The sequence below is a fragment of the Aegilops tauschii genome, chromosome 3, assembly GCF_002575655.3.
Source record: "Aegilops tauschii subsp. strangulata cultivar AL8/78 chromosome 3, Aet v6.0, whole genome shotgun sequence".
In the NCBI taxonomy this organism is placed as follows: domain Eukaryota; kingdom Viridiplantae; phylum Streptophyta; class Magnoliopsida; order Poales; family Poaceae; genus Aegilops; species Aegilops tauschii.
Window position 1 is genome coordinate 63,116,175 of NC_053037.3, and position 25,394 is coordinate 63,141,568.

Below are 25,394 nucleotides of genomic sequence, written 5' to 3' on the forward strand. Positions count from 1 at the left end.
GTTTTTCTTCCCGGACGTTTTTCGCGTGGGTGGCCTCCAGCGTTCACTCTTGCTAGCTGGACAGCCGCTCTACGGTCTCTGACTAAGAGTGGGCCTTTGGTACTGCGCACGCTACTAAGCTAGCTGCGGGAACAAACGTCTCAGGCCAAGCAGCCAGCCCCCGGGCCAACTCTGGCTGGCGCCGGGGCGAACAGTGCTGCAATTGTAATAAAATGCGGAGAAAGCCCCCGAGCATCGCTCGGGGTTATCCGTGCTCTCGCGGTGAAAAAATATGCGGGTGAGGAGCTCACATTGATTTTCGTGTAGCCGAGGCGGAGGTCGTCGAAGACAGCCGGCGCGGCTCGGCGCTCGCGGAGCGCGTCGGCGCACCCGCTGGGTGTAGCCCTTGTGCCTCTAAGCACTCGAGGAGGGTCCAGCCAGCCGGGCCTGACCGGCCAGGCGGCAAGCAGAACGCAGCCGAGCCGGCCTGGCACAGCCGGCCAGGTGGCGAGGCGTCTGGCAGCGCCCTTTTTCTTCTTTCTTCTCTTCTGCTGGCTGCTGGCAGCCAGACAAAACTCTTCTTTTGTCTCTTGTTTTCGTTTCTTGCAATCTTCCGTGGGGGCGTGCCAGCGCACCCATTGGGTGTAGCCCCCGAGATTCGGGCCGACTGTTGAGCAGTCGGGCCGGATCTCCCGGCAAATGCTTTGTCCTCTTTCCTCGCGGGGCCGCGTCAGCGCACCCGCTGCGTGTAGCCCCCGAGATTCGGGCCAACTAATGAGCAGTCGGGCCGGATCTTCCGGCAAGTACTTTGTCTTCTTCTTCGTGGGGGCGCGTCAGCGCACCCGCTGGGTGTAGCCCCCGAGATTCGGGCCAACTACTGAGCAGTCGGGCCGGATCTCCCGGCGACTACTTTGTCTTCTTTCTCGCGGGGGCGCGTCCGCGCACCCGCTGGGTGTAGCCCTTGAGATTCGTGCCGACTGCTGAGCAGTCGGGCCGGATCTCCCGACGACTACTTTGTCTTCTTCCTCGCGGGGGCACGTCAGCGCACCCGCTGTGTGTAGCCCCCGAGATTCGGACCGACTGCTGAGCAGTCGGGCCAGATCTCCCGGCGACTAGTTTGTCTTCTTCGGGGGCGCGTCAGCGCACCCGCTGGCTGTAGCCCTCGAGATTCAGGCCGACTGCTGAGCAGTCAGGCCGGATCTCCTGGCGACTACTTAGTCTTCTTCTTCGCGGGGGCGCGTGAGCGCACCCGCTGGGTGTAGCCCCCGAGATTCGTGCCGACTGCTGAGCTGTTGGGCCGGATCTCCCGGTGACTACTTTGTCTTCTTCCTCGCGGGGGCGCGTCAGCGCACCCGCTGGGTGTAGCCCCCGAGATTCGCCGGATCTCCCGGCGACTACTTTGTCTTCTTCCTCGCGGGGGCGCGTCAGCGTACCCGCTGGGTGTAGCCCCGAGATTCAGGTCGAGTGCTGAGCAGTCGGGCCGGATCTCCCGGCGACTACTTTGTCTTTTTCCTCGCGGGGTCGCGTCAGCGCACCCGCTGGGTGTAGCCCCCGAGATTCGGGGCAACTGCTGAGCAGTCGGGCCGGATCTCCCAGCGACTACTTTGTCTTCTTCCTCGCGGGGGCGCGTCAGCGCACCCGCTGGGTGTAGCCCCCGAGATTCGGGCAGACTGCTGAGCTGTCGGGCAGGATCTCCCGGTGACTACTTTGTATTCTTCCTCGCGGGGACGCGTCAGCGCACCCGCTGGGTGTAGTCCCCGAGATTCGGGCCGACTGCAAAGCAGTCGGGCCGGATCTCCCAGTGACTACTTTGTCTTCTTCCTCAAGGGGGCGCGTCAGCGCACCCGTTGGGTGTAGCCCCCGAGATTCGGGCCGACTGCTGAGCAGTCGGGCCGGATCTCCCGGCGACAACTTTGTCTTCTTCCTCGCGGGGGCGCGTCAGCGCACCCGCTGGGTGTAGCCCCCGAGATTCGGGCCGACTGCTGAGCAGTCGGGCCGGATCGCCCGGCGACTACTTTGTCTTCTTCTTCGCGGGGCGCGTCAGCGCACCCGCTGGGTGTAGCCCCCGAGATTCAGGCCGAGTGTTGAGCAGTCGGGCAGGATCTCCTAGTGACTACTTTGTCTTCTTCCTCGCGGGGGCGCGTCAGCGCACCCGCTGGGTGTAGCTCCCGAGATTCGGGGCGACTGCTGAGCAGTCGGGCTGGATCTCCTGGCGACTACTTTGTCTTCTTCTTCGCGGGGGCGCGTCAGCGCACCGGCTAGGTGTAGCCCCCGAGATTCGGGCCGACTGCTGAGCTGTCGGGCCGGATCTCCCGGTGACTACATTGTCTTCTTCCTCGCGAGGGCGCGTCAGCGCACCCGCTGGGTGTAGCCCCCGAGATTCAGGCCGAGTGCTGAGCAGTCGGGCCGGATCTCCCGGCGATCATCTTCCTCGCGGGGGCGCGTCAGCGCACCCACTGGGTTTAACCCCGAGATTCGGGCCGACTGCTGAGCAGTCGGGCTGGATCTTCCGGCGACTACTTTGTATTCTTCGCGGGGGCGCGTCAGCGCACCCGCTGGGTGTAGCCCCCGAGATTCGGGCCGACTGCTGAGCAGTCGGGCCGGATCTCCCGTTTGTCTTGTTATTCGCGGGGGCGCGTCAGCGCACCCGCTGGGTGTAGCCCCCGAGATTCGGGCCAACTACTGAGCAGTCGGGCCGGATCTCCCGGCGACTACTTTGTCTTCTTCCTCGCGGGGGCGCGTCCGCGCAAACGCTGGGTGTAGCCCTCGAGATTCGGGCTGACTGCTGAGCAGTCGGGCCGGAACTCCCGGCGACTACTTTGTCTTCTTCCTCGCGAGGGCGCGTCAGCGCACCCGCTGGGTGTAGCCCCCGAGATTCGGGCCGACTGCTGAGCAGTCGGGCCGGATCTCCCGACGACTACTTTGTCTTTTTCCTCGCGGGGGCGCGTCAGCGCACCCGCTGGGTGTAGCCCCCGAGATTCAGGCCAAGTGCTGAGCAATCGGGCCGGATCTCCAAGTGACAACTTTGTCTTCTTCCTCGCGGGGGCGGTCAGCGCACCCGCTGGGTGTAGCCCCCGAGATTCGGGCCGACTGCTGAGCTGTCGGGCCGGATCTCCCGGCGACTACTTTGTCTTCTTCCTCGCGGGGGCACGTCAGCGCACCCGCTGGGTGTAGCCCCCGAGATTCAGGCCGAGTGCTGAGCAGTCGGGCCGGATCTCCCGGCGACTAATTTGTCTTTTTCCTCGCGGGGGCGCGTCAGCGCACCCGCTGGTTGTAGCCCCCGAGATTCGGGTCTACTGCTGAGCAGTCGGGCCGGATCTCCCGGCGACTACTTTGTCTTCTTCCTCGCGGGGGCGCGTCAGCGCACCCGCTGGGTGTAGCCCCCGAGATTCGGACCGACTGCTGAGCTGTCGGGCCGGATCTCCCGGTGACTACTTTGTATTCTTCCTCGCGGGGGCGCGTCAGCGCACCCGCTGGGTGTAGCCCCCGAGATTCGGGCCGACTGCTAAGCAGTCGGGCCGGATCTCCCAGTGACTACTTTGTCTTCTTCCTCAAGGGGGCGCGTCAGCGCACCCGCTGGGTGTAGCCCCCGAGATTCGGGCCGACTGCTGAGCAGTCAGGCCGGATCTCCCGGCGACAACTTTGTCTTCTTCCTCGCGGGGGCGCATCAGCGCACCCGCTGGGTGTAGCCCCCGAGATTCGGGCCGACTGCTGAGCAGTCGGACCGGATCGCCCGGCGACTACTTTGTCTTCTTCTTCGCGGGGGCGCGTCAGCGCACCCGCTGCGTGTAGCCCCCGAGATTCAGGCCGAGTGTTGAGCAGTTGGGCCGGATCACCTAGTGACTACTTTGTCTTCTTCCTCGCAGGGGCGCGTCAGCCCACCCGCTGGGTGTAGCCCCCGAGATTCGGGCCGACTGCTGAGCAGTCGGGCTGGATGTCCTGGCGACTACTTTGTCTTCTTCTTCGCGGGGGCGCGTCAGCGCACCCGCTGGGTGTAGCCCCCGAGATTCGGGCCGACTGCTAAGCTGTCGGGTCGGATCTCCCGGTGACTACTTTGTCTTCTTCCTCGCGGGGGCGCGTCAGCGCACCCGCTGGGTGTAGCCCCCGAGATTCGGGCCGATTGCTGAGCAGTCGGCCGGATCTCCCAGGGACTACTTTGTCTTCTTCCTCAAGGGGGCGCGTCAGCGCACCCGCTGGGTGTAGCCCCCGAGATTCGGGCCGACTGCTGAGCAGTCGGACCGGATCTCCCAGGGACTACTTTGTCTTCTTCCTCAAGGGGGCGCGTCAGCGCACCCGCTGGGTGTAGCCCCTGAGATTCGGGCCGATTGCTGAGCAGTCGGGCCGGATCTCCCGGCGACTACTTTGTCATCTTCCTCGCGGGGGCGCGTCAGCGCACCCACTGGGTTTAACCCCCGAGATTCGGGCCGACTGCTGAGCAGTCGGGCCGGATCTTCCGGCGACTACTTTGTATTCTTCGCGGGGGCGCGTCAGCGCACCCGCTGGGTGTAGCCCCCGAGATTCGGGCCGACTGCTGAGCAGTCGGGCCGGATCTCCCGTTTGTCTTCTTCGCGGGGGCGCGTCAGCGCACCCGCTGGGTGTAGCCCCCGAGATTCGGGCCAACTACTGAGCAGTCGGGCCGGATCTCCCGGCGACTACTTTGTCTTCTTCCTCACGGGGGCGCGTCAGCGCACCCGCTGGGTGTAGCCCCCGAGATTCGGGCCGACTGCTGAGCAGTCGGGCCAGATCGCCCGGCGACTACTATGTCTTGTTCTTCGCGGGGGCGCGTCAGCGCACCCGCTGGATGTAGCCCCCGAGATTCAGGCCAAGTGCTGAGCAGTCGGGCCGGATCTCCAAGTGACTACTTTGTCTTCTTCCTCGCGGGGGCGGTCAGCGCACCCGCTGGGTGTAGCCCCGAGATTCGGGCCGACTGCTGAGCAGTCGGGCCGGATCTCCGGGCGACTACTTTGTCTTCTTCTTCGCGGGGGCGCGTCAGCGCACCCGCTGGGTATAGCCCCCGAGATTCGGGCCGACTGCTGAGCTGTCGGGCCGGATCTCCCGGTGACTACTTTGTCTTCTTCCTCGCGGGGGCGCTTCAGCGCACCCGCTGGGTGTAGCCCTCCAGATTCGGGCCGACTGCTGAGCAGTCGGGCCGGATCTCCCAGTGACTACTTTGTCTTCTTCCTCAAGGGGGCGCGTCAACCCACCCGCTGGGTGTAGCCCCCGAGATTTGGACCGACTGCTGAGCAGTCGGGCCGGATCTCCCGGCGACTGCTTTGTCTTCTTCCTCGCGGGGGCGCGTCAGCGCACCCGCTGAATGTAGTCCCCGAGATTCGGACCGACTGCTGCGTAGTCGGGCCGGATCTTCCGGCGACTACTTTGTCTTCTTCTTCGCGGGGGCGCGTCAGCGCACCCGCTGGGTGTAGCCCCCGAGATTCGGGCCGACTGCTAAGCTGTCGGGCCGGATCTCCCGGTGACTACTTTGTCTTCTTCCTCGCGGGGGCGCGTCAGCGCACCCGCTGGGTGTAGCCCTCGACATTCGGGCCGACTGCTGAGCAGTCGGGCCGGATCTCCCAGGACTACTTTGTCTTCTTCCTCAAGGGGGCGCGTCAGCGCACCCGCTGGGTGTAGCCCCTAAGATTCGGGCCGACTGCTGAGCAGTCGGGCCGGATCTCCCGGCGACTACTTTGTCATCTTCCTCGCGGGGGCGCGTCAGAGCACCCACTGGGTTTAGCCCCCGAGATTCGGGCCGACTGCTGAGCAATTGGGCCGGATCTTCCGGCGACTACTTTGTATTCTTTGCGGGGGCGCGTCAGCGCACCCGCTGGGTGTAGCCCCCGAGATTCGGGCCGACTGCTGAGCAGTCGGGCCGGATCTCCCGTTTGTCTTCTTCTTCGCGGGGGCGCGTCAGCGCACCCGCGGGGTGTAGCCCCCGACATTCGGGCCAACTATTGAGCAGTCGGGCCGGATCTCCCGGCGACTACTTTGTCTTCTTCCTCGCGGGGGCGCGTCCGCGCAACCGCTGGGTGTAGCCCTCGAGATTCGGGCTGACTGCTGAGCAGTCGGGCCGGATCTCCCGGCGACTACTTCGTCTTCTTCCTCGCGGGGGCGCGTCAGCGCACCCGCTGGGTGTAGCCCCCGAGATTCGGGCCGACTGCTGAGCAGTCGGGCCGGATCTTCCGGCGACTACTTTGTCTTCTTCCTCGCGGGGGCGCGTCAGCGCACCCGCTGGGTGTAGCCCCCGAGATTCGGGCCGACTGCTGAGCAGTCGGGCCGCATCTCCCGGCGACTACTTTGTCTTCTTCCTCGCGGGGGCGCGTCAGCGCACCCGCTGGGGGTAGCCCCCGAGATTCAGGCCGACTGCTGAGCAGTCGGGCCGGATCTCCCGGCGACTACTTTGTCTTGTTCCTCGCGGGGGCGCGTCAGCGTACCCGCTGGGTGTAGCCCCCGAGATTCGGGTCAACTCCTGAGCAGTCGGGCCGGATCTCCCGGCGACTACTTTGTCTTCTTCCTCGCGGGGGCACGTCAGCGCACCCGCTGGGTGTAGCCCCCGAGATTCGGGCCGACTGCTAAGCAGTCGGGCCGAATCTCCCGGTGACTACTTTGTCTTCTTCCTCAAGGGGGCGCGTCAGCGTACCCGCTGGGTGTAGCCCCCGAGATTCGGGCCGACTGCTGAGCAGTCGGGCCGGATCTCCGGGCGACTACTTTGTCTTCTTCTTCGCGGGGGAGCGTCAGCGCACCTGCTGGGTATAGCCCCCGAGATTCGGGCCGACTGCTGAGCTGTCGGGCCGGATCTCCCGGTGACTACTTTGTCTTCTTCCTCGCGGGGGCGCGTCAGCGCACCCGCTGGGTGTAGCCCTCGAGATTCGGGCCGACTGCTGAGCAGTCGGGCCGGATCTCCAAGTGACTACTTTGTCTTCTTCCTCAAGGGGGCGCGTCAACCCACCCGCTGGGTGTAGCCCCCGAGATTTGGACCGACTGCTGAGCAGTCGGGCCGGATCTCCCGGCGACTGCTTTGTCTTCTTCCTCGCGGGGGCGCGTCAGCGCACCCGCTGAATGTAGTCCCCGAGATTCGGGCCGACTGCTGGGCAGTCGGGCCGGATCTTCCGGCGACTACTTTGTCTTCTTCTTCGCGGGGGCGCGTTAGTGCACCCGCTGGGTGTAGCCCCCGAGATTCGGGCCGACTGCTAAGCTGTCGGGCCGGATCTCCCGGTGACTACTTTGTCTTCTTCCTCGCGGGGGCGCGTCAGCGCACCCGCTGGGTGTGGCCCTCGACATTCGGGCCGACTGCTGAGCAGTCGGGCCGGATCTCCCAGGGACTACTTTGTCTTCTTCCTCAAGGGGGCGCGTCAGCGCACCCGCTGGGTGTAGCCCCTGAGATTCGGGCCGACTGCTGAGCAGTCGGGCCGGATCTCCCGGCGACTACTTTGTCATCTTCCTCGCGGGGGCGCGTCAGAGCACCCACTGGGTTTAGCCCGCGAGATTCGGGCCGACTGCTGAGCAATCGGGGTGGATCTTCCGGCGACTACTTTGTATTCTTCGCGGGGGCGCGTCAGCGCACCCGCTGGGTGTAGCCCCCGAGATTAGGGCCGACTGCTGAGCAGTCGGGCCGGATCTCCCGTTTGTCTTCTTCTTCGCGGGGGCGCGTCAGCGCACCCGCTGGGTGTAGCCCCCGAGATTCGGGCCAACTCCTGAGCAGTCGGGCCGGATCTCCCGGCGACTACTTTGTCTTCTTCCTCGCGGGGGCGCGGCCGCGCAACCGCTGGGTGTAGCCCTCGAGATTCGGGCTGACTGCTGAGCAGTCGGGCCGGATCTCCCGGCGACTACTTCGTCTTCTTCCTCGTGGGGGCGCCAGCGCACCCGCTGGGTGTAGCCCCCGAGATTCGGGCCGACTGCTGAGCAGTCGGGCCGGATCTTCCGGTGACTACTTTGTCTTCTTCCTCGCGGGGGCGCGTCAGCGCACCCGCTGGGTGTAGCCCCTGAAATTCGGGCCGACTGCTGAGCAGTCGGGCCGCATCTCCCGGCGACTACTTTGTCTTCTTCCTCGCGGGGGCGCGTCAGCGCACCCGCTGGGGGTAGCCCCCGAGATTCAGGCCGACTGCTGAGCAGTCGGGCCGGATCTCCCGGCGACTACTTTGTCTTTTTCCTCGCGGGGGCGCGTCAGCGCACCCGCTGGGTGTAGCCCCCGAGATTCGGGTCAACTGCTGAGCAGTCGGGCCGGATCTCCCGGCGACTACTTTGTCTTCTTCCTCGCGGGGGCGCGTCAGCGCACCCGCTGGGTGTAGCCCCCGAGATTCGGGCCGACTGCTAACCAGTCGGGCCGAATCTCCTAGTGACTACTTTGTCTTCTTCCTCAAGGGGGCGCGTCAGCGTACCCGCTGGGTGTAGCCCCCGAGATTCGGGCCGACTGCTGAGCAGTCGGGCCGGATCTCCCGGCGACAACTTTGTCTTCTTCCTCCCGGGGGCGCGTCAGCGCACCCGCTGGGTGTAGCCCCCGAGATTCGAGCCGACTGCTGAGCAGTCGGGCCAGATCGCCCGGCGACTACTTTGTCTTCTTCTTCGTGGGGGCGCGTCAACGCACCCGCTGGGTGTAGCCCCCGAGATTCAGGCCGAGTGCTGAGCAGTCGGGCCGGATCTCCTAGTGACTACTTTGTCTTCTTCCCGCGGGGGCGCGTCAGCGCACCCGCTGGGTGTAGCCCCCGAGATTCGGGCCGACTCCTGAGCAGTCGGGCTGGATCTCCTGGCGACTACTTTGTATTCTTCTTCGCGGGGGCGCGTCAGCGCACCCGCTGGGTGTAGCCCCCGAGATTCGGGCCGACTGCTGAGTTGTCGGGTCGGATCTCCCGGTGACTACTTTGTCTTCTTCCTCGCGGGGGCGCGTCAGCGCACCCGCTCGGTGTAGCCCCCGAGATTCCGGCCGACCGCTGAGCAGTCGGGCAGGATCTCCCAGCGACTACTTTGTCTTCTTCTTCACGGGGGCGCGTCAGCGCACCCGCTGGGTGTAGCCCCCGAGATTCGGGCCGACTGCTTAGCAGTCGGGCCGGGTCTTCCGGCGACTACTTTGTCTTCTTCTTCGCGGGGGCGCGTCAGCGCACCCGCTGGGTGTAGCCTCCGAGATTCGGTCCGACTGCTGAGCAGTCGGGCCGGATCTCCCGTTTGTCTTCTTCTTCGCAGGGGCGCGTCAGCGCACCCGCTGGGTGTAGCCCCCGAGATTCGGGCTAACTACTGAGCAGTCGGGCCGGATCTCCCGGCGACTACTTTGTCTTCTTCCTCGCGGGGGCGCGTCAGCGCACCCGCAGGGTGTAGCCCCCGAGATTCGGGCCGACTGCTGAGCTGTCGGGCCGGATCTCCCGGTGACTACTTTGTCTTCTTCCTCGCGGGGGCGCGTCAGCGCACCCGCTGGGTGTAGCCCCCGAGATTCGGGCCGACTGCTGAGCTGTCGGGCCGGATCTCCCATTGACTACTTTGTGTTCTTCCTCCAGGGGGCGCGTCAACCCACCCGCTGGGTGTAGCCCACGAGATTTGGACCGACTGCTGAGCAATCGGGCCGGATCTCCCGGCGACTACTTTGTCTTCTTCCTCGCGGGGGCGCGTCAGCGCACCCGCTGAATGTAGTCCCCGATATTCGGGCAGACTGCTGAGCAGTCGGGCCGGATCTTCTGGCGACTACTTTGTCTTCTTCTTCGCGGGGACGCGTCAGCGCACCCGCTGGGTGTAGACCCCGAGATTCGGGCCGACTGCTGACCAGTCGGGCCGGATCTCCCGTTTATCTTCTTCGCGGGGGCGCGTCAGCGCACCCGCTGGGTGTAGCCCCCGAGATTCGGGCCAACTACTGAGAAGTCGGGTCGGATCTCCCGGCGACTACTTTGTCTTCTTCCTCGCGGGGGCGCGTCCGCGCACCCGCTGGGTGTAGCCCTCGAGATTCGGGCTGACTGCTGAGCAGTCGAGCCGGATCTCCGGGCGACTACTTTGTCTTCTTCTTCGCGGGGGCGCGTCAGCGCACCCGCTGGGTGTAGCCCCCGAGATTCGGGCCGACTGCTGAGCTGTCGGGCCGGATCTCCCGGTGACTACTTTGTCTTCTTCCTCGCGGGAGCGCGTCAGCGCACCCGCTGGGTGTAGCCCCCCAGATTCGGGCCGACTGCCGAGCAGTCGGGCCAGATCGCCCGGCGACTACTTTGTCTTCTTCTTCGCGGGGGCGCGTCAGCGCACCCGCTGGCTGTAGCCCCCGAGATTCAGGCCGAGTGCTGAGCAGTCAGGCCGGAACTCCTGGCGACTACTTAGTCTTCTTCTTCGCGGGGGCGCGTTAGCGAACCCGCTGGGCGTAGCCCCCGAGATTTGGGCCGACTGCTGAGCTGTCGGGCCGGATCTCCCGGTGAATACTTTGTCTTCTTCCTCGCGGGGGCGCGTCAGCGCACCCGCTGGGTGTAGCCCCAGAGATTCGGGCCGACTGCTGAGCAGTCGGGCCGGATCTCCCGGCGACTACTTTGTCTTCTTCCTCGCAGGGCGCGTCAGTGCACCCGCTGGGTGTAGCCCCCGAGATTCAGGCCGGCTGCTGAGCAGTCGGGCTGGATCTCCTGGCGACTACTTTGTCTTTTTCCTCGCGGGGGCGCGTCAGCGCACCCGCTGGGTGTAGCCCCCCAGATTCGGGCCGACTGCCGAGCAGTCGGGCCAGATCGCCCGACGACTACTTTGTCTTCTTCTTCGTGGGGGCGCTTCAGCGCACCCGCTGGGTGTAGCCCCGAGATTCAGGCCGAGTGCTGAGCAGTCGGGCCGGATCTCCTAGTGACTACTTTGTCTTCTTCCTCGCGGGGGCGCGTCAGCGCACCCGCCGGGTGTAGCCCCCGAGATTCGGGCCGACTGCTGAGCAGTCGGGCTGGATCTCTTGGCGACTACTTTGTCTTCTTCGCGGGGGCGCGTCAGCGCACCCGCTGGGTGTAGCCCCCGAGATTCGGGCCGACTGCTGAGCTGTCGGGCAGGATCTCCCGGTGACTACTTTGTCTTCTTCCTCGCGGGGGCGCGTCAGCGCGCCCGCTGGGTGTAGCCCCCGAGATTCGGGCCGACTGCTGAGCAGTCGGGCCGGATCTCCCGGTGACTACTTTGTCTTCTTCCTCGCGGGGGCGCGTCAGCGCACCCGCTGGGTGTAGCCCCCGAGATTCGGGCCGACTGCTGAGCTGTCGGGCAGGATCTCCCGGTGACTACTTTGTCTTCTTCCTCGCGGGGGCGCGTCAGCGCACCCGCTGGGTGTAGCCCCCGAGATTCGGGCCGACTGCTGAGCAGTCGGGCCGGATCTCCCGGTGACTACTTTGTCTTCTTCCTCGCGGGGGCGCGTCAGCGCACCCGCTGGGTGTAGCCCCCGAGATTCGGGCCGACTGCTGAGCAGTCGGGCCGGATCTCCCAGGGACTACTTTGTCTTCTTCCTCAAGGGGGCGCGTCAGCGCACCCGCTGGGTGTAGCCCCTGAGATTCGGGCAGACTGCTGAGCAGTCGGGCCGGATCTTCTGGCGACTACTTTGTCTTCTTCTTCGCGTGGACGCGTCAGCGCACCCGCTGGGTGTAGCCCCCGAGATTCGGGCCGACTGCAGACCAGTCGGGCCAGATCTCCGTTTATCTTCTTCTTCGCGGGGGCGCGTCAGCGCACCCGCTGGGTGTAGCCCCCGAGATTCGGGCCAACTACTGAGCAGTCGGGCCGGATCTCCCGGCGACTACTTTGTCTTCTTCCTCGCAGGGCGCGTCAGTGCACCCGCTGGGTGTAGCCCCCGAGATTCAGGCCGGCTGCTGAGCAGTCGGGCTGGATCTCCTGGCGACTACTTTGTCTTTTTCCTCGCGGGGGCGCGTCAGCGCACCCGCTGGGTGTAGCCCCCCAGATTCGGGCCGACTGCCGAGCAGTCGGGCCAGATCGCCCGACGACTACTTTGTCTTCTTCTTCGTGGGGGCGCTTCAGCGCACCCGCTGGGTGTAGCCCCGAGATTCAGGCCGAGTGCTGAGCAGTCGGGCCGGATCTCCTAGTGACTACTTTGTCTTCTTCCTCGCGGGGGCGCGTCAGCGCACCCGCCGGGTGTAGCCCCCGAGATTCGGGCCGACTGCTGAGCAGTCGGGCTGGATCTCTTGGCGACTACTTTGTCTTCTTCGCGGGGGCGCGTCAGCGCACCCGCTGGGTGTAGCCCCCGAGATTCGGGCCGACTGCTGAGCTGTCGGGCAGGATCTCCCGGTGACTACTTTGTCTTCTTCCTCGCGGGGGCGCGTCAGCGCGCCCGCTGGGTGTAGCCCCCGAGATTCGGGCCGACTGCTGAGCAGTCGGGCCGGATCTCCCGGTGACTACTTTGTCTTCTTCCTCGCGGGGGCGCGTCAGCGCACCCGCTGGGTGTAGCCCCCGAGATTCGGGCCGACTGCTGAGCTGTCGGGCAGGATCTCCCGGTGACTACTTTGTCTTCTTCCTCGCGGGGGCGCGTCAGCGCACCCGCTGGGTGTAGCCCCCGAGATTCGGGCCGACTGCTGAGCAGTCGGGCCGGATCTCCCGGTGACTACTTTGTCTTCTTCCTCGCGGGGGCGCGTCAGCGCACCCGCTGGGTGTAGCCCCCGAGATTCGGGCCGACTGCTGAGCAGTCGGGCCGGATCTCCCAGGGACTACTTTGTCTTCTTCCTCAAGGGGGCGCGTCAGCGCACCCGCTGGGTGTAGCCCCTGAGATTCGGGCAGACTGCTGAGCAGTCGGGCCGGATCTTCTGGCGACTACTTTGTCTTCTTCTTCGCGTGGACGCGTCAGCGCACCCGCTGGGTGTAGCCCCCGAGATTCGGGCCGACTGCAGACCAGTCGGGCCGGATCTCCGTTTATCTTCTTCTTCGCGGGGGCGCGTCAGCGCACCCGCTGGGTGTAGCCCCCGAGATTCGGGCCAACTACTGAGCAGTCGGGCCGGATCTCCCGGCGACTACTTTGTCTTCTTCCTCGCGGGGGCGCGTCCGCGCACCCGCTGGGTGTAGCCCTCGTGATTCGGGCTGACTGCTGAGCAGTTGGGCCGGATCTCCGGGCGACTACTTTGTCTTCTTCTTCGCGGGGGCGCGTCAGCGCACCCGCTGGGTGTAGCCCCCGAGATTCGGGCCGACTGCTGAGCTGTCGGGCCGGATCTCCCGGTGACTACTTTGTCTTCTTCCTCGCGGGGGCGCGTCAGCGCACCCGCTGGGTGTAGCCCCCCAGATTCGGCCCGACTGCCGAGCAGTCGGGCCAGATCGCCCGGCGACTACTTTGTCTTCTTCTTCGCGGGGGCGCGTCAGCGCACCCGCTGGCTGTAGCCCCCGAGATCCAGGCCGAGTGCTGAGCAGTAAGGCCGGATCTCCTGGCGACTACTTAGTCTTCTTCTTCGCGGGGGCGCGTGAGCGCACCCGCTGGGCGTAGCCCCCGAGATTTGGGCCGACTGCTGAGCTGTCGGGCCGGATCTCCCGGTGAATACTTTGTCTTCTTCCTCGCGGGGGCGCGTCAGCGCACCCGCTGGGTGTAGCCCCCGAGATTCGGGCCGACTGCTGAGCAGTCGGGCCGGATCTCCCGGCGACTTCTTTGTCTTCTTCGTCGCAGGGCGCGTCAGCGCACCAGCTGGGTGTAGCCCCCGAGATTCAGGCCTGCTGCTGAGCAGTCGGGCTGGATCTCCCGGCGACTACTTTGTCTTTTTCCTCGCGGGGGCGCGTCAGCGCACCCGCTGGGTGTAGCCCCCCAGATTCGGGCCGACTGCCAGGCAGTCAGGCCAGATCGCCCGACGACTACTTTGTCTTCTTCTTCGTGGGGGCGCGTCAGCGCACCCGCTGGGTGTAGCCCCCGAGATTCAGGCCGAGTGCTGAGCAGTCGGGCCGGATCTCCTAGTGACTACTTTGTCTTCTTCCTCGCGGGGGCGCGTCAGCGCACCCGCTGGGTGTAGCCCCCGATATTCGGGCCGACTGCTGAGCAGTCGGGCTGGATCTCCTGGCGACTACTTTGTCTTCTTCTTCGCGGGGGCGCGTCAGCGCACCCGCTGGGTGTAGCCCCCGAGATTCGGGCCGACTGCTGAGCTGTCGGGCAGGATCTCCCGGTGACTACTTTGTCTTCTTCCTCGCGGGGGCGCGTCAGCGCACCCGCTCGGTGTAGCCCCCGAGATTCGGGCCGACTGCTGAGCAGTCGGGCCGGATCTCCCAGGGACTACTTTGTCTTCTTCCTCAAGGGGGCGCGTCAGCGCACCCGCTGGGTGTAGCCCCTGAGATTCGGGCCGACTGTTGAGCAGTCGGGCCGGGTCTTCCGGCGACTACTTTGTCTTCTTCTTCGCGGGGGCGCGTCAGCGCACCCGCTGGGTGTAGCCCCCGAGATTCGGGCCGACTGCTGAGCAGTCGGGCCGGCTCTCCCGTTTGTCTTCTTCTTCGTGGGGGCGCGTCAGCGCACCTGCTGGGTGTAACCCCCGAGATTCGGGCCAACGACTGAGCAGTCGGGCCGGATCTCCCGGCGACTACTTTGTCTTCTTCCTCGCGGGGGCACGTCCGCGCACCCGCTGGGTGTAGCCCTCGAGATCCGGGCGGACTACTGAGTAGTCGGGCCGGATCTCCCGGCGACTACTTGGTCTTCTTCCTCGCGGGGGCGCGTTAGCGCACCCGCTGGGTGTAGCCCCCGAGATTCGGGCAGACTGCTGAGTAGTCGGGCCAGTTCTCCCGGCGACTACTTTGTCTTCTTCCTCGCAGGGGCGCGTTAGCGCACCCGCTGGGTGTAGCCCCCGAGATTCGGTCCGACTGCTGAGCAGTCGGGCCGGATCTCCCGACGACTACTTTGTCTTTTTCCTCGCGGGGGCGCGTCAGCGCACCCGCTGGGTGTAGCCCCCCAGATTCGGGCCGACTGCTGAGCAGTCGGGCCGATCTCCCGGCAATACTTTGTCTTCTTCCTCGCGGGGGCACGTCAGCGCACCCGCTGGGTGTAGCCCCCGAGATTCGGGCCAACTACTGAGCAGTCGGGCCGGATCTCCCGGCGACTACTTTGTCTTCTTCCTCGCGGGGGCGCGTCCGCACACCCGCTGGGTGTAGCCCTCGAGATTCGGGCCGGATGTCCCGACGACTACTTTGTCTTCTTCCTCGCGGGGGCGCGTCAGCGCACCCGCTGGGTGTAGCCCCCGAGATTCGGGCCGACTGCTGAGCAGTTGGGCCAGATCTCCCGGCGACTAGTTTGTCTTCTTCGGGGGCGCGTCAGCGCAGCCGCTGGCTGTAGCCCTCGAGATTCGGGCCGACTGTTGAGCATTCAGGCCGGATCTCCTAGCGACTACTTAGTCTTCTTCTTCGCGGGGGCGCGTGAGCGCACCCGCTGGGAGTAGCCCCCGAGATTTGGGCCGACTGCTGAGCTGTCGAGCCGGATCTCCCGGTGACTACTTTGTCTTCTTCCTCGCGGGGGCGCGTCAGCGCACCCGCTGGGTGTAGCCCCCGAGATTCGGGCCGACTGCTGAGCAGTCGGGCCGGATCTCCCGTTTATCTTCTTCTTCGCGGGGGCGCGTCAGCGCACCCGCTGGGTGTAGCCCCCGAGATTCGGGCCAACTACTGAGCAGTCGGGCCGGATCTCCCGGCGAGTACTTTGTCTTCTTCCTCGCGGGGGCGCCTCCGCGCACCCGCTGGGTGTAGCCCTCGAGATCCCGGCTGACTGCTGAGTAGTCGGGCCGGATCTCCCGGCGACTACTTTGTCTTCTTCCTCGCGGGGGCGCGTCAGCGCACCCGCTGGGTGTAGCCCCCGAGATTCGGGCCGACTGCTGAGTAGTCGGGCCAGATCTCCCGGCGACTACTTTGTCTTCTTCTTCGCAGGGGCGCGTTAGCGCACCCGCTGGGTGTAGCCCCCGAGATTCGGTCCGACTGCTGAGCAGTCGGGCCGGATCTCCCGACGACTACTTTGTCTTTTTCCTCGCGTGGGCGCGTCAGCGCACCCGCTGGGTGTGGCCCCCCAGATTCGGGCCGACTGCTGAGCAGTCGGGCCAGATCTCCCGGCAATACTTTGTCTTCTTCCTCGCGGGGGCACGTCAGCGCACCCGCTGTGTGTAGCCCCCGAGATTCGGGCCAACTACTGAGCAGTCGGGCCGGATCTCCCGGCGACTACTTTGTCTTCTTCCTCGCGGGGGCGCGTCCGCGCACCCGCTGGGTGTAGCCCTCGAGATTCGGGCCGACTGCTGAGCAGTCGGGCCGGATGTCCCGACGACTACTTTGTCTTCTTCCTCGCAGGGGCGCGTCAGCGCACCCGCTGGGTGTAGATCCCGAGATTCGGGCCGACTGCTGAGCAGTCGAGCCAGATCTCCCGGCGACTAGTTTGTCTTCTTCGGGGGCGCATCAGCGCACCCGCTGGCTATAGCCCTCGAGATTCGGGCCGACTGTTGAGCAGTCAGGCTGGATCTCCTAGCGACTACTTAGTCTTCTTCTTCGCGGGGGCGCGTTAGCGCACCCGCTGGGCGTAGCCCCCGAGATTTGGGCCGACTGCTGAGCTGTCGGGCCGGATCTCCCGGTGACTACTTTGTCTTCTTCCTCGCGGGGGCGCGTCAGCGCACCCGCTGGGTGTAGCCCCCGAGATTCGGGCCGACTGCTGAGCAGTCGGGCCGGATCTCCCGTTTATCTTCTTCTTCGCGGGGGCGCGTCAGCGCACCCGCTGGGTGTAGCCTCCGAGATTCGGGCCAACTACTGAGTAGTCGGGCCGGATCTCCCAGCGACTACTTTGTCTTCTTCCTCGCGGGGGCGCGTCCGCGCACCCGCTGGGTGTAGCCCTCGAGATCCGGGCTGACTGCTGAGAAGTCGGGCCGGATCTCCCGGCGACTACTTTGTCTTCTTCCTCGCGGGGGCGCGTCAGCGCACCCGCTGGGTGTAGCCCCCCAGATTCGGGCCGACTACTGAGCAGTCGGGCCAGATCTCCCGGCAATACTTTGTCTTCTTCCTCGCGGGGGCACGTCAGCGCACCCGCTGGGTGTAGCCTCCGAGATTCGGGCCAACTACTGAGTAGTCGGGCCGGATCTCCCAGCGACTACTTTGTCTTCTTCCTCGCGGGGGCGCGTCCGCGCACCCGCTGGGTGTAGCCCTCGAGATCCGGGCTGACTGCTGAGAAGTCGGGCCGGATCTCCCGGCGACTACTTTGTCTTCTTCCTCGCGGGGGCGCGTCAGCGCACCCGCTGGGTGTAGCCCCCCAGATTCGGGCCGACTGCTGAGCAGTCGGGCCGGATCTCCCGGCGACTACTTTGTCTTCTTCCTCGCGGGGGCGCGTCAGCGCACCCGCTTGGTGTAGCCCCCGAGATTCGGGCCGACTAATGAGCAGTCGGGCCGGATCTCCCGGCGACTACTTTGTCTTCTTCCTCGCGGGGGCGCGTCCGCGCACCCGCTGCGTGTAGCCCTCAAGATTCGGGCTGACTGCTGAGAAGTCGGGCCGGATCTCCCAGCGACTACTTTGTCTTCTTCCTCGCGGGGGCGCGTCAGCGCACCCGCTGGGTGTAGCCCCCCAGATTCGGGCCGACTGCTGAGCAGTCGGGCCAGATCTCCCGGCAATACTTTGTCTTCTTCCTCGCGGGGGCACGTCAGCGCACCCGCTGGGTGTAGCCCCCGAGATTCGGGCCAACTACTGAGCAGTCGGGCCGGATCTCCCGGCGACTACTTTGCCTTCTTCCTCGCGGGGGCGCGTCCGCGCACCCGCTGGGTGTAGCCCTCGAGATTCGGGCCGACTGCTGAGCAGTCGGGCCGGATGTCCCGACGACTACTTTGTCTTCTTCCTCGCGGGAGCGCGTCAGCGCACCGCTGGGTGTAGCCCCGGAGATTCGGGCCGACTGCTGAGCAGTCGGGCAGATCTCCCGGCGACTAGTTTGTCTTCTTCGGGGGCGCGTCAGCGCAGCCGCTGGCTGTAGCCCTCGAGATTCGGGCGACTGTTGAGCAGTCAGGCCGGATCTCCTAGCGACTACTTAGTCTTCTTCTTCGCGGGGGCGCGTTAGCGCACCCGCTGGGCGTAGCCCCCGAGATTTGGGCCGACTGCTGAGCTGTCGGGCCGGATCTCCCGGTGACCACTTTGTCTTCTTCCTCGCGGGGGCGCGTCAGCGCACCCGCTGGGTGTAGCCCCCGAGATTCGGCCGACTGCTGAGCAGTCGGGCCGGATCTCCCGTTTATCTTCTTCTTCGCTGGGGCGCGTCAGCGCACCCGCTGGGTGTAGCCCCCGAGATTCGGGCCAACTACTGAGCAGTCGGGCCGGATCTCCCGGCGACTACTTTGTCTTCTTCCTCGCGGGGGCGCGTCCGCGCACCCGCTGGGTGTAGCCCTCGAGATCCGGGCTGACTGCTGAGTAGTCGGGCCGGATCTCCCGGCGACTACTTTGACTTCTTCCTCGCGGGGGCGCGTCAGCGCACCCGCTGGGTGTAGCCCCCGAGATTCGGGCCGACTGCTGAGTAGTCGGGCCAGATCTCCCGGCGACTACTTTGTCTTCTTCTTCGCAGGGGCGCGTTAGCGCACCCGCTGGGTGTAGCCCCCGAGATTCGGTCCGACTGCTGAGCAGTCGGGCCGGATCTCCCGACGACTACTTTGTCTTTTTCCTCGCAGGGGCGCGTCAGCGCACCCGCTGGGTGTAGCCCCCCAGATTCGGGCCGACTGCTGAGCAGTCGGGCCAGATCTCCCGGCAATACTTTGTCTTCTTCCTCGCGGGGGCACGTCAGCGCACCCGCTGGGTGTAGCCCCCGAGATTCGGGCCAACTACTGAGCAGTCGGGCCGGATCTCCCGGCGACTACTTTGCCTTCTTCCTCGCGGGGGCGCGTCCGCGCACCCGCTGGGTGTAGCCCTCGAGATTCGGGCCGACTGCTGAGCAGTCGGGCCGGATGTCCCGACGACTACTTTGTCTTCTTCCTCGCGGGAGCGCGTCAGCGCACCCGCTGGGTGTAGCCCCGGAGATTCGGGCCGACTGCTGAGCAGTCGGGCCAGATCTCCCGGCGACTAGTTTGTCTTCTTCGGGGGCGCGTCAGCGCAGCCGCTGGCTGTAGCCCTCGAGATTCGGGCCGACTGTTGAGCAGTCAGGCCGGATCTCCTAGCGACTACTTAGTCTTTTTCCTCGCGTGGGCGCGTCAGCGCACCCGCTGGGTGTGGCCCCCCAGATTCGGGCCGACTGCTGAGCAGTCGGGCCAGATCTCCCGGCAATACTTTGTCTTCTTCCTCGCGGGGGCACGTCAGCGCACCCGCTGTGTGTAGCCCCCGAGATTCGGGCCAACTACTGAGCAGTCGGGCCGGATCTCCCGGCGACTACTTTGTCTTCTTCCTCGCGGGGGCGCGTCCGCGCACCCGCTGGGTGTAGCCCTCGAGATTCGGGCCGACTGCTGAGCAGTCGGGCCGGATGTCCCGACGACTACTTTGTCTTCTTCCTCGCAGGGGCGCGTCAGCGCACCCGCTGGGTGTAGATCCCGAGATTCGGGCCGACTGCTGAGCAGTCGAGCCAGATCTCCCGGCGACTAGTTTGTCTTCTTCGGGGGCGCATCAGCGCACCCGCTGGCTATAGCCCTCGAGATTCGGGCCGACTGTTGAGCAGTCAGGCTGGATCTCCTAGCGACTACTTAGTCTTCTTCTTCGCGGGGGCGCGTTAGCGCACCCGCTGGGCGTAGCCCCCGAGATTTGGGCCGACTGCTGAGCTGTCGGGCCGGATCTCCCGGTGACTACTTTGTCTTCTTCCTCGCGGGGGCGCGTCAGCGCACCCGCTGGGTGTAGCCCCCGAGATTCGGGCCGACTGCTGAGCAGTCGGGCCGGATCTCCCGTTTATCTTCTTCTTCGCGGGGGCGCGTCAGCGCACCCGCTGGGTGTAGCCCCCGAGATTCGGGCCAACTACTGAGTAGTCGGGCCGGATCTCCCAGCGACTACTTTGTCTTCTTCCTCGCGGGGGCGCGTCCGCGCACCCGCTGGGTGTAGCCCTCGAGATCCGGGCTGACTGCTGAGTAGTCGGGCCGGATCTCCCGGCGACTACTTTGTCTTCTTCCTCGCGGGGGCGCGTCAGCGCACCCGCTGGGTGTAGCCCCCGAGATTCGGGCCGACTGCTGAGCAGTCGGGCCGGATCTCCCGGCGACTACTTTGTCTTCTTCCTCGCGGGGGCGCGTCAGCGCACCCGCTGGGTGTAGCCCCCGAGATTCGGGCCGGCTGCTGAGCAGTCGGGCTGGATCTCCCGGCGACTACTTTGTCTTCTTCCTCGCGGGGGCGCGTCAGCGCACCCGCTGGGTGTAGCCCCCGAGATTCGGGCCGACTGCTGAGCAGTCGGGCCAGATCTCCCGGCGACTAGTTTGTCTTCTTCGGGGGCGCGTCGGCGCACCCGCTGGCTGTAGCCCTCGAGATTCGGGCCGACTGTTGAGCAGTCAGGCCGGATCTCCTAGCGACTACTTAGTCTTCTTCTTCGCGGGGGCGCGTTAGCGCACCCGCTGGGCGTAGCCCTCAAGATTCGGGCTGACTGCTGAGCTGTCGAGCCGGATCTCCCAGTGACTACTTTGTCTTCTTCCTCGCGGGGGCGCGTCAGCGCACCCGCTGGGTGTAGCCCCCGAGATTCGGGCCGACTGCTGAGCAGTCGGGCCGGATCTCCCGGCGACTACTTTGTCTTCTTCCTCGCGGGGGCGCGTCAGCGCACCCGCTTGGTGTAGCCCCCGAGATTCGGGCCGACTAATGAGCAGTCGGGCCGGATCTCCCGGCGACTACTTTGTCTTCTTCCTCGCGGGGGCGCGTCCGCGCACCCGCTGCGTGTAGCCCTCAAGATTCGGGCTGACTGCTGAGAAGTCGGGCCGGATCTCCCGGCGACTACTTTGTCTTCTTCCTCGCGGGGGCGCGTCAGCGCACCCGCTGGGTGTAGCCCCCCAGATTCGGGCCGACTGCTGAGCAGTCGGGCCAGATCTCCCGGCAATACTTTGTCTTCTTCCTCGCGGGGGCACGTCAGCGCACCCGCTGGGTGTAGCCCCCGAGATTCGGGCCAACTACTGAGCAGTCGGGCCGGATCTCCCGGCGACTACTTTGCCTTCTTCCTCGCGGGGGCAAGTCCGCGCACCCGCTGGGTGTAGCCCTCGAGATTCGGCCCGACTGCTGAGCAGTCGGGCCGGATGTCCCGACGACTACTTTGTCTTCTTCCTCGCGGGAGCGCGTCAGCGCACCGCTGGGTGTAGCCCCGGAGATTCGGGCCGACTGCTGAGCAGTCGGGCAGATCTCCCGGCGACTAGTTTGTCTTCTTCGGGGGCGCGTCAGCGCAGCCGCTGGCTGTAGCCCTCGAGATTCGGGCCGACTGTTGAGCAGTCAGGCCGGATCTCCTAGCGACTACTTAGTCTTCTTCTTCGCGGGGGCGCGTTAGCGCACCCGCTGGGCGTAGCCCCCGAGATTTGGGCCGACTGCTGAGCTGTCGGGCCGGATCTCCCGGTGACCACTTTGTCTTCTTCCTCGCGGGGGCGCGTCAGCGCACCCGCTGGGTGTAGCCCCCGAGATTCGGCCGACTGCTGAGCAGTCGGGCCGGATCTCCCGTTTATCTTCTTCTTCGCTGGGGCGCGTCAGCGCACCCGCTGGGTGTAGCCCCCGAGATTCGGGCCAACTACTGAGCAGTCGGGCCGGATCTCCCGGCGACTACTTTGTCTTCTTCCTCGCGGGGGCCCGTCCGCGCACCCGCTGGGTGTAGCCCTCGAGATCCGGGCTGACTGCTGAGTAGTCGGGCCGGATCTCCCGGCGACTACTTTGACTTCTTCCTCGCGGGGGCGCGTCAGCGCACCCGCTGGGTGTAGCCCCCGAGATTCGGGCCGACTGCTGAGTAGTCGGGCCAGATCTCCCGGCGACTACTTTGTCTTCTTCTTCGCAGGGGCGCGTTAGCGCACCCGCTGGGTGTAGCCCCCGAGATTCGGTCCGACTGCTGAGCAGTCGGGCCGGATCTCCCGACGACTACTTTGTCTTTTTCCTCGCGGGGGCGCGTCAGCGCACCCGCTGGGTGTAGCCCCCCAGATTCGGGCCGACTGCTGAGCAGTCGGGCCAGATCTCCCGGCAATACTTTGTCTTCTTCCTCGCGGGGGCACGTCAGCGCACCCGCTGGGTGTAGCCCCCGAGATTCGGGCCAACTACTGAGCAGTCGGGCCGGATCTCCCGGCGACTACTTTGCCTTCTTCCTCGCGGGGGCGCGTCCGCGCACCCGCTGGGTGTAGCCCTCGAGATTCGGGCCGACTGCTGAGCAGTCGGGCCGGATGTCCCGACGACTACTTTGTCTTCTTCCTCGCGGGAGCGCGTCAGCGCACCCGCTGGGTGTAGCCCCGGAGATTCGGGCCGACTGCTGAGCAGTCGGGCCAGATCTCCCGGCGACTAGTTTGTCTTCTTCGGGGGCGCGTCAGCGCAGCCGCTGGCTGTAGCCCTCGAGATTCGGGCCGACTGTTGAGCAGTCAGGCCGGATCTCCTAGCGACTACTTAGTCTTCTTCTTCGCGGGGGCGCGTTAGCGCACCCGCTGGGCGTAGCCCCCGAGATTTGGGCCGACTGCTGAGCTGTCGGGCCGGATCTCCCGGTGACTACTTTGTCTTCTTCCTCGCGGGGGCGCGTCAGCGCACCCGCTGGGTGTAGCCCCCGAGATTCGGCCGACTGCTGAGCAGTCGGGCCGGATCTCCCGTTTATCTTCTTCTTCGCTGGGGCGCGTCAGCGCACCCGCTGGGTGTAGCCCCCGAGATTCGGGCCAACTACTGAGCAGTCGGGCCGGATCTCCCGGCGACTACTTTGTCTTCTTCCTCGCGGGGGCGCGTCCGCGCACCCGCTGGGTGTAGCCCTCGAGATCCGGGCTGACTGCTGAGTAGTCGGGCCGGATCTCCCTGCGACTACTTTGACTTCTTCCTCGCGGGGGCGCGTCAGCGCACCCGCTGGGTGTAGCCCCCGAGATTCGGGCCGACTGCTGAGTAGTCGGGCCAGATCTCCCGGCGACTACTTTGTCTTCTTCTTCGCAGGGGCGCGTTAGCGCACCCGCTGGGTGTAGCCCCCGAGATTCGGTCCGACTGCTGAGCAGTCGGGCCGGATCTCCCGACGACTACTTTGTCTTTTTCCTCGCGGGGGCGCGTCAGCGCACCCGCTGGGTGTAGCCCCCCAGATTCGGGACGACTGCTGAGCAGTCGGGCCAGATCCCCCGGCAATACTTTGTCTTCTTCCTCGCGGGGGCACGTCAGCGCACCCGCTGGGTGTAGCCCCCGAGATTCGGGCCAACTACTGAGCAGTCGGGCCGGATCTCCCGGCGACTACTTTGTCTTCTTCCTCTCGGGGGCGCGTCCGCGCACCCGCTGGGCGTAGCCCTCGAGATTCGGGCCGACTGCTGAGCAGTCGGGCCGGATGTCCCGACGACTACTTTGTCTTCTTCCTCGCGGGGGCGCGTCAGTGCACCCGCTGGGTGTAGATCCCGAGATTCGCGCCGACTGCTGAGCAGTCGGGCCAGATCTCCCGGCGACTAGTTTGTCTTCTTCGGGGGCGCGTCAGCGCACCCGCTGGGTGTAGCCCTCGAGATTCGGGCCGACTGTTGAGCAGTCAGGCTGGATCTCCTAGCGACTACTTAGTCTTCTTCTTCGCGGGGGCGCGGTAGCGCACCCGCTGGGCGTAGCCCCCGAGATTAGGGCCGACTGCTGAGCTGTCGGGCCGGATCTCCCGGTGACTACTTTGTCTTCTTCCTCGCGGGGGCGCGTCAGCGCACCCGCTAGGTGTAGCCCCCGAGATTCGGGCCGACTGCTGAGCAGTCGGGCCGGATCTCCCGGCGACTACTTTGTCTTCTTCCTCGCGGGGGCGCGTCAGCGCACCCGCTGGGTGTAGCCCCCGCGATTCGGGCCGGCTGCTGAGCAGTCGGGCGGGATCTCCCGGCGACTACTTTGTCTTTTTCCTCCCGGGGGCGCGTCAGCGCACCCGCTGGGTGTAGCCCTGAGATTCGGGTCAACTGCTGAGTAGTCGGGCCGGATCTCCTGGCGACTACTTTGTCTTCTTTCTCGCGGGGGCGCGTCAGCGCACCCGCTGGGTGTAGCCCCCGAGATTCGGGCCGACTGCTGAGCTGTCGGGCCGGAGCTCCCGGCGACTACTTTGTCTTCTTCTTCGCAGGGGCGCGTTAGCGCACCCGCTGGGTGTAACCCTCGAGATTCGGTCCGACTGCTGAGCAGTCGGGCCGGATCTCCCGACGACTACTTTGTCTTTTTCCTCGCGGGGGCGCGTCAGCGCACCCGCTGGGTGTAGCCCCCCAGATTCGGGCCGACTGCTGAGCAGTCGGGCCAGATCCCCCGGCAATACTTTGTCTTCTTCCTCGCGGGGGCACGTCAGCGCACCCGCTGGGTGTAGCCCCCGAGATTCGGGCCAACTACTGAGCAGTCGGGCCGGATCTCCCGGCGACTACTTTGCCTTCTTCCTCGCGGGGGCGCGTCCGCGCACCCGCTGGGTGTAGCCCTCGAGATTCGGGCCGACTGCTGAGCAGTCGGGCCGGATGTCCCGACGACTACTTTGTCTTCTTCCTCGCGGGAGCGCGTCAGCGCACCCGCTGGGTGTAGCCCCGGAGATTCGGGCCGACTGCTGAGCAGTCGGGCCAGATCTCCCGGCGACTAGTTTGTCTTCTTCGGGGGCGCGTCAGCGCAGCCGCTGGCTGTAGCCCTCGAGATTCGGGCCGACTGTTGAGCAGTCAGGCCGGATCTCCTAGCGACTACTTAGTCTTCTTCTTCGCGGGGGCGCGTTAGCGCACCCGCTGGGCGTAGCCCCCGAGATTTGGGCCGACTGCTGAGCTGTCGGGCCGGATCTCCCGGTGACTACTTTGTCTTCTTCCTCGCGGGGGCGCGTCAGCGCACCCGCTGGGTGTAGCCCCCGAGATTCGGCCGACTGCTGAGCAGTCGGGCCGGATCTCCCGTTTATCTTCTTCTTCGCTGGGGCGCGTCAGCGCACCCGCTGGGTGTAGCCCCCGAGATTCGGGCCAACTACTGAGCAGTCGGGCCGGATCTCCCGGCGACTACTTTGTCTTCTTCCTCGCGGGGGCGCGTCCGCGCACCCGCTGGGTGTAGCCCTCGAGATCCGGGCTGACTGCTGAGTAGTCGGGCCGGATCTCCCTGCGACTACTTTGACTTCTTCCTCGCGGGGGCGCGTCAGCGCACCCGCTGGGTGTAGCCCCCGAGATTCGGGCCGACTGCTGAGGAGTCGGGCCAGATCTCCCGGCGACTACTTTGTCTTCTTCTTCGCAGGGGCGCGTTAGCGCACCCGCTGGGTGTAGCCCCCGAGATTCGGTCCGACTGCTGAGCAGTCGGGCCGGATCTCCCGACGACTACTTTGTCTTTTTCCTCGCGGGGGCGCGTCAGCGCACCCGCTGGGTGTAGCCCCCCAGATTCGGGACGACTGCTGAGCAGTCGGGCCAGATCCCCCGGCAATACTTTGTCTTCTTCCTCGCGGGGGCACGTCAGCGCACCCGCTGGGTGTAGCCCCCGAGATTCGGGCCAACTACTGAGCAGTCGG